We start from the raw sequence: 12111 nt of genomic DNA on the forward strand, positions 1-12111 counted from the left end.
TATGGGTTCGAACTATCACAGTATGCGCCTGAAAGTATGACCTAAGGCGGATTGCCGTGGTCACGACAGCCAGTGCCATTTTGTCCAACTTCGAATATCTGGTTTCAGCATCTTTCAAAACTTTGCTCACGTAATAAATGGGGAATTGTTGGCCATCTTCTTCTCGCACCATGAATGTGCATACGGCTTTATCCGTAACTGACACATACATGTATAGATCCTCCCCCCTCATAGGTCGACTCATCATGGGTGGCTCTGTAAGGAACCGCTTGATTCCTTCGAATGCATTTTGGCAATCTTCATTCCACTCAAACGCCTTTTGTCCTTTGATAACTTCGAAAAAAGGCTGACATCTACGAGCTGAGCAAGAGATAAACTTGCCCAAGGCTATGATACGCCCATTGAGGCGTTGTACTTCTCTGATATTCCGAGGAGGTTGCATTTCTAGGACTGCTTTGACTTTGTCAGGATTTGGGCTAATTTCTCTTTCGCTAATCATGAATCCTAGAAATTTGCCATATGTTGCCCCGAAAGTACATTTCTCTGGATTTAACTTGATGTTGTGATGGCGAAGTATGTCCAGTACTTCCTTTACATCCTCTGCATGCTTTTCCGCAGTTGCGCTTTTAATGATCATATCATCTACATAGACAGAATAATTATCATTCTTACTGTTCGAGAATATCTTGTTCATCATCCTCTGATAGGTAGCACCTGCGTTCTTGAGCCCGAAGGGCATAACTTTAAAACAATAAGTAGCTTGATGTGTCACGAACGAGGTCTTGATTCTATCTGAGGGCTCCATAGGGATTTGATGATAACTTGATTTCACGTCAGTAAAGGAATACATTGCATGACCGGTAGTTCCATCTACAAGCATGTCTATGCATGGCAAAGGATAGTTATCCTTGGGGCAAGCTTTATTAAGATCTGTGAAGTCAATGCACATGCGGTAGGATCCGCCAGCTTTCTTGACTAGCACGACGTTCGCCAACCACTGAGTGTAAAGTACTTCCTCAATGGCATCCGCCTTCTGGAGCTTGGCAATTTCCTCCTCTATCACTTTTTGTCTTTCTGGACCATGATTCCTCCGCTTCTGGGCCACAGGAACTGCATCTTTATCAATGTTGAGTTTATGGGTGATTACGTTCGGACTGATTCCAGGTAGAATTTCATCCTTCCATGCGAAGACACCTTCGGCCTCACAGAGTACCTTGGAGATTGCATCTCTGATATTGCCCTGTAGTCCTTTAGCTATCCGTACCTGCTTTTCTTCTGCCATCAGGTACATTTCGGTTTCGCCTAAGGCCATTGTGACACGCTCTTCTTCATCTTCCTCCTTAGATTGAGGGCGAATCATTAAGGAAGCCGAATATGTCTCTTGGGCTACTTTTTGACAACCTCTAACCATCACGCCCCCCTTGACCGTAGGGATGTAAAGCGTTAAATGGCGAATAGAGATAAGAGCTGCAGCTTCGAAGATGAAAGGTCGCCCGAGGATAATATTGTAGGCTAATTGTCCGTCCAAGACCGAAAACTCCAAATCTCCTCTCCAAACTTGATCATCATCAGTAAGCTCGCAATTCAAAGTAACTTGGCCTTTCGTCTGGATGGTATGACCCGTCACTCCCAAAATGTCCACCACAGTTGGTTCTACCTGGACAGGATCAATCTTGAGTTTGGCGAATGCTCCTCGGGTAATGACATTATATGAACTTCCTGTATCGATCATTACCCTCTTTATCTCCCAACCCTCAACCATCATAGTGACGACCAATGCGTCCGTATGAGGTGGAATTTCAGGACCTGCGTCTGAGAAAGGGCGGTTTAGTGATGTCCTGTCAAGGGTGGTTGTCTTTGCCTTTTTCAACGTTAGCTGATAGCCAGGCCCACCTGCTATGACGTTGATGGTACCCTTTCCTTTCTTCTTTGGGTCCTCTTTGGATTTATCATCTTCCTTTCCTACTGTTTGGATGAACCGATCCAATTTTCCTCTCTCAATGAGCCGCTCAATTTCTCGAGCCAATTCCCAGCAAGCATCCGTATCATGACCATTCTTCCTGTGATACTTGCAATAATTTTTAGGATTCTTTCCTTTGTTGGTGTACTCCCCCCCTTTTGGCTCGGGGTATGAAATGCTCCGTTTGTGCTGGCTGTTCTCGATCCACATAAGAACTTCACTTTTAGAAGCATTGAGAGGTGTGAAGGAGGTGACAAACGTTGATTTGTTCCTAGAATCCCTTCGTTTGTTTCGAGAAGAAGAATTTTGACGTTTGTCTCTGTCCCGGTCCCGAGGGCGGGACTCGCCTCTATCCTTCTTTGGCAATGATGGTGTACCTCGTCGAATATCATCAACCTCTATAAAGTCTTTACAGCGCTCCATCAACTCTGCCATGCTAGTGGGCTTTTTACGAATGAGGTCTTCTTGCAAACTTTTACAAGTAGTGTTTCTTACAAAGCACTCCACAGCTACGGAGATATCTACATCAACGATTTGTATACACAACTGGTTGAAAGTGTCCATATAATCTCGAAGTGGTTCATTCGCCTTCTGTTTTAGCTCAAAAAGCTTTCCAGATTTCACCACTGCAGGGATGCAGCCAGCAAATTTTGCACAAAATTCCCTGCTTAATTGATCGAAGCTATTTATAGAGCCTGGAGGTAGAGATTGGAACCATAAATAGGCTGGACCTCCCAAAGTGGTGACAAACATCTTGCAAAGTACAGGTTCGGTGGCTCGATTGAGTCTGGCCAAGATTCTATATTTTCGAACATGAGCCTCCGGATTGTCTTTGCCTGTGTAAATTGCAAGATTAGGGATTTTAAACGCCCTTTCAGTTTCCTCTGCTTCGATCCAGGCCGCAAAAGGCGAATCTCTATTGGCGAATGGATTATGCCTAGCATTTTCCTCATTCATTTGGAGCACTAGGGCCCTTACTCTATCATCAAAATTCTCCGGATCCGCCCTAGGATGATCTCTTCGTGGCGATCTGCTTGGAGAGGAAGAAGAACTTGATTCTGACGATGAATCCGATGGCGAATGTCTGCCTCGTCCGCCTCCCCTTCTTCCTCCGTCGCCTCCCCCTCCACTTCCTCTATTTGGAGGAATTGGACCGTTTCCTCCTTGCTGGCCTTCTGGCAGAGTGTGTCCAACAGTTCCCGAAGATGGATGGGGTGGTGGTCCACCTATATGAGACGTTTTTTCTGGTCGCGCTCCACCCGGCGCCGTGGTAGTTACCGTAGAGTCAACGTTGTGAGCTTGAAGGAATGAAGAGCTACGAGCCCCAGGTCCCAGACCGAAGTTTAACGGAGGTAGAGATGAGACAACTGATGTAGGTACCGTACTACTATAAGGAGGAATAGTCATGAACGCCCGAAGGCGGTTTCCAATTTCAAGCCCATATCGCGCCTCGATATCCTGAGCACACATATCAAGGAAGGATGTCGTGGGCATATTTCCATCAATATTCATCGTAGGGGCGATTGTGCTTGTGCATCCAACACTAGATGGTGTAATTATTGGCGATTCGATCCCTGAGGAGGGATTTTGTATTTCATCATTCATGATGTTTCAATGTGAACGAAAAATCCTTTATTTGGTCAAGGATTCCACCTTCACCGCACCAATTGATAACACTGGAGAAACTTCTTGATCGGATCCCGTCCCTGTGAGGCGCCGCTGGGATCGGCCGGGGACACTCCGATGCCAAAGTCAGTAGAATATATGGAGAGTAAATCGTATTGACAAAGCTTAGTGAATGTAAAAGTAAGTGTACCTTGATAGCCTAGAAAGGTAGGCTATATATAGTTGAGGAATTCGTAACCCCTAGGTAACTAGAAAGCCTCCATTAATGCTCATTTAATGGCGGTTACAAGTTATTCTTAATTTGGCGGTTTGAGACTATTAATGATTCATTTAATAATCATTTATGGTCGAGACGGCGGCCAGCCGTTATCTAGGTAAATGGAGAGATTCGCCTAAGAGATCCGCCAACGGATCTCTTAGAGCTGATCTAGGGTGATCCGCCAGACGGCTTCCTTTTCTACGTGGCATATCTTAAGGTAATTATCTCTTTTGGTCCTAATGATAATATCCTAATGTTATCACATACATACTTATTCTTTTCAAGTAATGACACATATACATTTGAAATATTTATATGATATCAGCATATATTTGTAAAGAATAAATCGTATACGCAACACGAAATTTCTGATCATCTGCAATGCGTTCATTCATTCTTATAAAATGAAAAAGGAAAGGGTTGTGTTGGAGTATTCATATTCATTCACCAACCGCACTGAAATACCAAACGTGACTATAATAGAAAATGGACCATATTAGTAGAATTTAATTTAGGAGTATCACCAAACACCAACTACAAATAACAGGCACGTGGCGGTCACCCCCCAACCTTTTGGGAAATTAATGTTTTATTGGCGGGTGGGAAACGCACTTTCCTCTGCGTTTAGCAAATCTCAACTGCTCCCTCCACTTTCTCTTCCTAGTTGTTGCCACGTCCTTTCCTAACCCCATATACTTATACTGCCTCCCCCCTTACCTAAATGCTTATGTTTAAATGGATAAAATATTATTTGTACCCTTTAAATTATACTAGGGTTAAGGTGCACAAATACCCTTAACGTTTTGGGTCTGGAGCAATTTTACTCCTAACGTTTAAAATGGTGCAATTTTACTCTTAACGTTTGTAGTCAAGAGCAATTTTACCCCTAACGTTGATAAATTGGATCAATTTCAGAAATAATTCATCAACCTGTCTTCTCGGTCATGAATCTTACCATCTACACTTCATATATGCGTCATTTTATCAGTAACAAATCATACACAAATGCTGGGATATGAAAAAAATATACTATCTTTTGTATGAATTAGACAAAAAAAAATCAAAAAATTCACCGAATTTATAAATATTAATCTCCAATTCTATTATTAAATTACAAAAAAACATGAAATTCTTTTTTTAGGATGAATTGATATGCAATTGGTGCAAAATAATAAATAAAAATATCTGTGTTTTATAATAGTGTCTGAAATTGACTCAAATTACCAATGTTAGGGGTAAAATTGCTCTTGGCTACAAACGTTAGGGGCAAAATTGCACCATTTTAGACGTTAGGAGTAAAATTGCTCCTGATCCAAAACGTTAGGGGTATTTTTGCACCTTAACCCATTATACTATTAGTACTAATATTATAATCCCTAAAATTTACTCCATGACATCAAAATTATCAACTTTACATTATAGTCTAGACAGATTCATGCATGAGGCTTGGACTAGATCCAACATACTTTTAGTTTAAAAATGCTCAGTTCAAATCTAGACTAGTGCGGGGTTTTTTTTGTTACAAGGAGGAGCTATCGCTCCGAGACAGGAAAAAAAATGAGATAAAAGCAAAGAAACTACAATCTAATTAGACGGGGTAAATTATGACCTCGCGTATCAGTATATAACAACTCATGGATGCTTGCAGGAGGCACGTCACACTCGTGATAACCCAAAGACGATTGTCCTACGAAGTTTACCATCCAATCAGCTGCCTTATTCCCCTCTCGATACGTGTGGATCACCCTTACCTCCAAATCCTTACGTAGAAACTCCCGACACTTCTCCAACAGCCAATAGAACTGATACCTGGTGGTGAATTCATTAGTAACTAGTCGAACAATAAACTGGAATCTAACTCCATGATCATCCGACGATACCCCTTTTCCCATACTAACTTGAACCCATAATATAAAGTTCTCACAACTCTGCTAGGATAGACGAGCAAACCCCTTGAAAGCAAAGCCCCCAAAACAATCTCCCATCGAGTCCCGAATCAGACCACCCGCCAAAGAAGGATCCAAGTTGCCCTTGCATGGACCATCGCTATTCACCTTCACCCACCCAACTTCTGGGATTTCCCACCGAATAAATATTTCCTAGGGTACATGGCTATTCGTCGGTCATAACGCATCAAAAGCACATGAGAATTCCACGACATGCGACCACAGGAATTGAATCCGATTCAGGGAGTCCAATGCGTTATTAATTTAAATAATTTTAGACTTAAAAATCAAAACTCAAATAAGCACACATGAAATGAATATATACTTTTTTTTAATAAAAATAAATAAATTTTATACATAAAATAAATATTTATATATAAACTTAATAATTAATGTTAATAGGGTAAGCTATAGTTAACTAACTTGTCCCATTTTTTAAAATCTCAAGCCCACGCTAGAAATAGATGCTTTGGCGGGATTATGACTAATCTATATTATACTAATGTTAAAGTCTAAATAATATAAAAATCCGTTTCAAAAATTAATGAAATGAATATTTACACAAATTCAATTACACCATTGACTTTTTTTTATTCATGTCATCATAAATTATGTTTAAATACTTATTGTTTTCATGTCATCATTTCATTAATTTTTAAATTTTTATTTATTTATTTAGATTTTAATATTAATATAATATGAATTAGAGAATATTATGTTACGAGATGAAGTTTAAAGACCGTAATATTAGTACCGCAGTAGTTTAGAGATAATGTATTTAGCCTTGTATAATATATATATATATTCATTCACTTCCATTTTAATATGTAACTAGAAAGATCAAATGGTTGGTGGCCAAACTTTCTCAATCAGTTCAGAAAGGGACTTAATAATTGTTTGATTTTGACCTTTTTTTTTTTTTTTTTTTCCATATAGGAGGGAGTTGGTGAAGACTTCCCAACCACTGTTTTTTTAGTAATTTTATCTTAAATTTTCAACACTTTTATTTTTCACCTTTTGGCTTTGAATTACTAATTTTTTTTTCTTTTCCCTATCATAATTAATGATTTTGTACTTCTAAAACAAGTATTAGTTTATTGTTGAAACAAGTAATTAGCCTTTTTAGTCATGCATTTCACCATTTATTATCTATAATCACTAGGATTTTAGTTTGTACACATCTTTTAGTTTGTACACGTCTTCTACTCAACACCTCAAAATATATATATATATATATATATATATATATATATTTATTCATTTAATCGGTTCGAGATTGTAGATGATTTTTTTAATTAAAATTTGATATGTAAGATTTGGGTCTCGGAATCTATCTAACTTAAGTGAGTGATTTGAAACTTTTAAATGTTTAAGTTAATTTTAACTGATAATCCTAAAAATGGAGGACATGATCAAAATATTTTGATTGGAATTAATTAAGCATTTTCCTTTGAAACTAATTTTATGAAACTTGGGACAGGTTTGAACAATATTGGTGGCAGATTGAAATTTGTGGTCGCATTGGTAATGAGTAATTAGCAATAGTTTATGATTTGATAGATATCCTTAATGCATCCACTTGCCTTATATGAGGTAGGTGAAGGAAAAAAAAAAAGGATTGTCAATTCATTCTTATGTTTGAAGTGAATATGAGGGCAAGTTGAGATTTTATCAATTTAATATAAAATAAATAACCATTTATTTTCTATTGTATAGTTGAGATTCACCAAATAGTTGTGACACGTGCCTTGATATTCTCACAAGTGAGTCACGTTTGTAGGTGGCACGAATCGTGCACCGTCTTTTCTTTTCGGATTCTGGAACTTCTTTCGATTTAGGGTTTTTCGATCTCCGACCACATTGGTGAAATTCATTTGTCCATATGATGAACAGAAATTGGGATATAAGCGTCACACATACTATGCGGAGATTAGAATTCGTATAGTTCTGAATCAAAATACCCTAAATCGTAAAAACACAATCTTTTCTGTGATTCAGTTTTGTTTTCTTGAAAAACAGTTTGTTAGAGATATTTTAACAATATACTAATTTTCAACATTGAACACATATGGATTTAGATGCGGGTATATCAGAGAAATTAATTCTCAAGTAAAATTTAAATGCTGCTAGAGCAGTGAATAAAATAATGCGCCTAAACTTGAATTCTAGAAACGAAACGATTAAGCGAAGGATTCAAAGACTGAAAAAATAATATATCTTGCGTACCTAGTTTTACTTATAAAAAGCTTAACTAGCTTAACAAAGTTTCTAAGGAAATAGAAATTAATGCAGAGTTTAATTTTTTTATTGATTTATTATAAAATTCTTGATTACAAATATGGAAAATAAGCAAAAATTTTTTTGCAAGATAACAGCTTAATTCTGAAAAGAAATTAAACATACAGAATATAGATTTGTACTTACCAACCAAAATACGAACCCATAAGAGGTTGGGTTGCGATATAAAGTTGAAGCCCTGTTTCATAATGAATGCTTGGTTCAAAGACTTAGAAACACGGAACCCCAGTATGCCACTCTTGTAAGGGTTGTAGAGGTCATCCCAATTGACTAAGCTTATCTTATTTCGGTCACTAGTGGATCCCAAATAAATCTCCTCACCATCTCATTAATCTTGGAGCATATGTGCATGGGGAGAGGGGTAGTTGATGCGCTCCGAGCTGACGCTCAAAGGTTCATTAAGGGATAAGTGTACTTCGTCATTATCAAGTAATAAATTGAAAAGTCCAGGTACCAAATCCACATGATTTATACCGCAACTACTAAACTACTCGGTTTCTAATGTTATTTAGGCAGTGGAAATTGAATTGGGTTTTGCTGCTAAATTATTCTACTCCTAAGGTGATCTTAAGCCAAGCAATCAATCTAATAGCAAAACAGAATGATACGATAATAAAGAACTCAACCTAATTAACCAATTGGATTAAAGACCTAATCTAATTTTTGCATATACTTAAGGCAATTAAACCTATTTATCTTTCTATGGTCCCTAGTACGCGATTCCTTTGTTACAGGCCATAACTAGCTCTAAGGTTCAAGAATTTGGGTCCTTAAACTGTGATGTTGTCAATATCATAGGCTTCGATATAGACACCCGAATAGACTCGCAATATGAACCTAGTTTAATTAAGTAAAGCATAAACAGATAGATAAAAAAACTCAATTGGAAATCAAATTGATACTTATATTAAAGATGAAGAACAGAGTATATGAATACAACCAGCTCAAAATTCATAGTAAAGATCTAAAGTAAACAAATACTAAAAGAGGATAGAAATCCCTTTTTAAAACTTGTCGACTAAAGCAGTCGTCTTTCTGAGACTGGAGAATGAAGCTTGAGAACCCTTGAAGCTGGAGATGGAAGGAACCTTGGTGATTCAATGGCAGATGAAGGAATTGAGGATGAATTCTCAAGATGGAGAAGAATGATTACAACAACAAAAGATGATAAAATAATTACAGACTAGTGAAAATCTATGAACTAATTAAAAACTATGAATTAGAAATCAACTTCTGTAAAAACTAATTATGAACTAATTAATTTTTTGCAACAAGTAATTCTAAAAATAAAAACTAATTAATCTTTGCAAAACTAAATTATGAATTGCTTAATAAAAACTGCTTCTACTTTATTCTCTGCAAAAATAAATTATGAACTGCCTATTCTAAAAATAAAAAAACTAATAATAAACTGCCTAGCTTTGGGGATGGAAATCCAATTATTTAAACACAAAAAGAAATTAAAAATAATCATAGAAATCTGTCAAAATATTTCTGCACGATTTTAATTTGGATTTGAATTTATGACCGAGTTCAATGAATCTGTTTAGAAAGACTGAGTCCAACGAATCTGGTCAGAAACTCTCGTGATTCTGAACCTTATAAAATCTCCATCGTTATCTTTAAAAATCTGCACATAATCTCATAAAATATTATTAGATAATTGACACAAAATTAATTAATTATCTTACAAAAAATCATTTTCAACTACCAAGTCAAAATTGATTTATTTTTGGTAAGTTAATTTCTTAATTTTGGATACAGATTAACCTCAAAATATCATATGAAAAATTAATTTATTAAAATTGGAAAAATACTTGACAAAAGTTAGGAATATTTAACAAAATGCTAAAAAAGCAATTAAAAACCTAAAATTGACAAAACAAAGATAAATTACTATTAAAGTAAATAAAGAGACAATAAAAGCTATAAAAATAATCCCTAAAACCGTACTAAAATATAGGGGGTTTTGGCTTCTATTAGTAGTTTGCATCAAGTAAAACGGTAAGTAGATACACAACCTTGGCCAGTGTAATTCTCCCAACTAGAGAAAGAGACCTCGAATTCTACCCTGACAATTTCTTACTGATCATATCAAGAATATACTGATAAGTTCATTTGCTAATTCAATCATGGAGAAGAGGGAATCCCAAGTATTTCCCTAAGTATTGTGTTGGGTTGAAAACAAGGATATCAACAATGTCTTTTCTAATATTAGCTAACAGGTTTTTAGAGAAGAAAATATTAGGCTTAGCTTGGCTAACCTGGTACCCTGAGGCAATACATAATTCATCAAGGACGTCTTTGATCAACCGGGCTTAGGTGGAAGAGGCTTTAGCAAAAAGTAGGAGACCGTTCACAAAGAAATGGTCACTAAGCTTCAGACACTCATTACCAAAATAAAGCAGCTCACATTATTGACTATTGCAATTTTTCACAACAGAGTGAGCAAGTCTTTCCATATAGAGGATAAAGATAGAGGAGGGGGGGGGGGGAATCTCCCTGTCTAATGCATCTAGATGGGAGGAAGGACTCAGTCATCTTACCATTCCAGAGGATATGAAGGGAACTAGAAGTAATACAAAACATGATCAGCTTGATAATACCAGGGGGAAACCCAACTTCTTGGAGTGTATCATCAATGAAATCCCAACGGAGTCTACCATAAGCTTTCTCAAGGTCGACTTTGATAGCCATCCACCATTTCTTACCTTTCTGCATATGCATAGTGTGAATCGCGTCTTGAGCTATAACGATATTATCAGTAATGTTGTGGCCCACCATAAAGCTAGTATGTTGAGGGAGGACTAGGTAAGGCATAATCGCTTTCATTCTATTGGAGATAACTTTTGTGATGATCTTATAACAAACGTTGTAGAGACTGATGGGTTGCAGGTAGCTAAAGGTCTCAAGGTTGGGCTTCTTAGGGATCAAAACAATGATGATGTTATTGTTTTAAAATGATGCAATTTTACCTCTAATGTTGGTAGTGAAGAGCAATATTCTCCATAACATTGGCAAGTTTGGTCAATTTCAAGCATTATTATAAAACAAAACTGTGTTTGTTCTTTATTCTGCACCAATTGCACGTAAATTGATTCTAAAAAAATGATTTCATATTTTTTTTGTAATTTAATAATAGAATTGGAGTTTAATATTTATAAATTCAGTGAAATACTTGAATTTTTTTTTGTCTAACTTGTACAAAATATAGTATATATTTTTTTTAAAAAAAAATCACGTTTAATCATATGTGTGTGATGATCTGTTACTAATTAGTGATAAAATGACGCAATGTGAAGTGTAGATGCCAAGACTCAAGACCAAAAAGACAATTTGATGAATAATTTCTTCAATTGATCCAACTTGTCAATATTAGGGATAAAATTACTCTTGGCTATTGCACAATTTTAGACGTTAGGAATAAAATTGTTTTTAAATATAAACGTTGGTATTTTTACCTTATCCCATAAAAATTATACTAATAATAATATATTTATTTTAATATCAATTCATATATTTAGAGATATTAATAGCACAAAAACAAAAATCTATTAAAATCCAATCTATATATATATATATATATATATAATAATAATTCAATATATATATAATAATTAAAATAAATATATACTTTCTAAAATAAATAGTTATTATTAATATTTTACCACGTAAATAGAATAAAATAATAAAATATGTATTTTATAATTCAATTTAAATTATATAATTTATTAAAATTTTAAATTTTATTTGTATATATTTAAAGTTTAAATACTTAATTATTTTATGATTTTTATCTAAATACAAAATAGTAATAAAAAGTTAATACTAAACACTATTTACTTATTGAATTTATGAGTTTTAGAGATTAAAAATCTCAACCATCTTCGCTCGACCGGATCGGTTCGGTTCTAACAACCACCCTTTTTGCCCTTCCCTAACCTTGTCGAATCTTTTTAGGACAATCTTCTAAAACCTGATTTACTTTGTTGCTCATTACAATCTTCTAAAACCCAAGTTAC

Source organism: Euphorbia lathyris, chromosome 2, assembly GCF_963576675.1.
Source record: "Euphorbia lathyris chromosome 2, ddEupLath1.1, whole genome shotgun sequence".
Classification (NCBI taxonomy): Eukaryota; Viridiplantae; Streptophyta; class Magnoliopsida; order Malpighiales; family Euphorbiaceae; genus Euphorbia; species Euphorbia lathyris.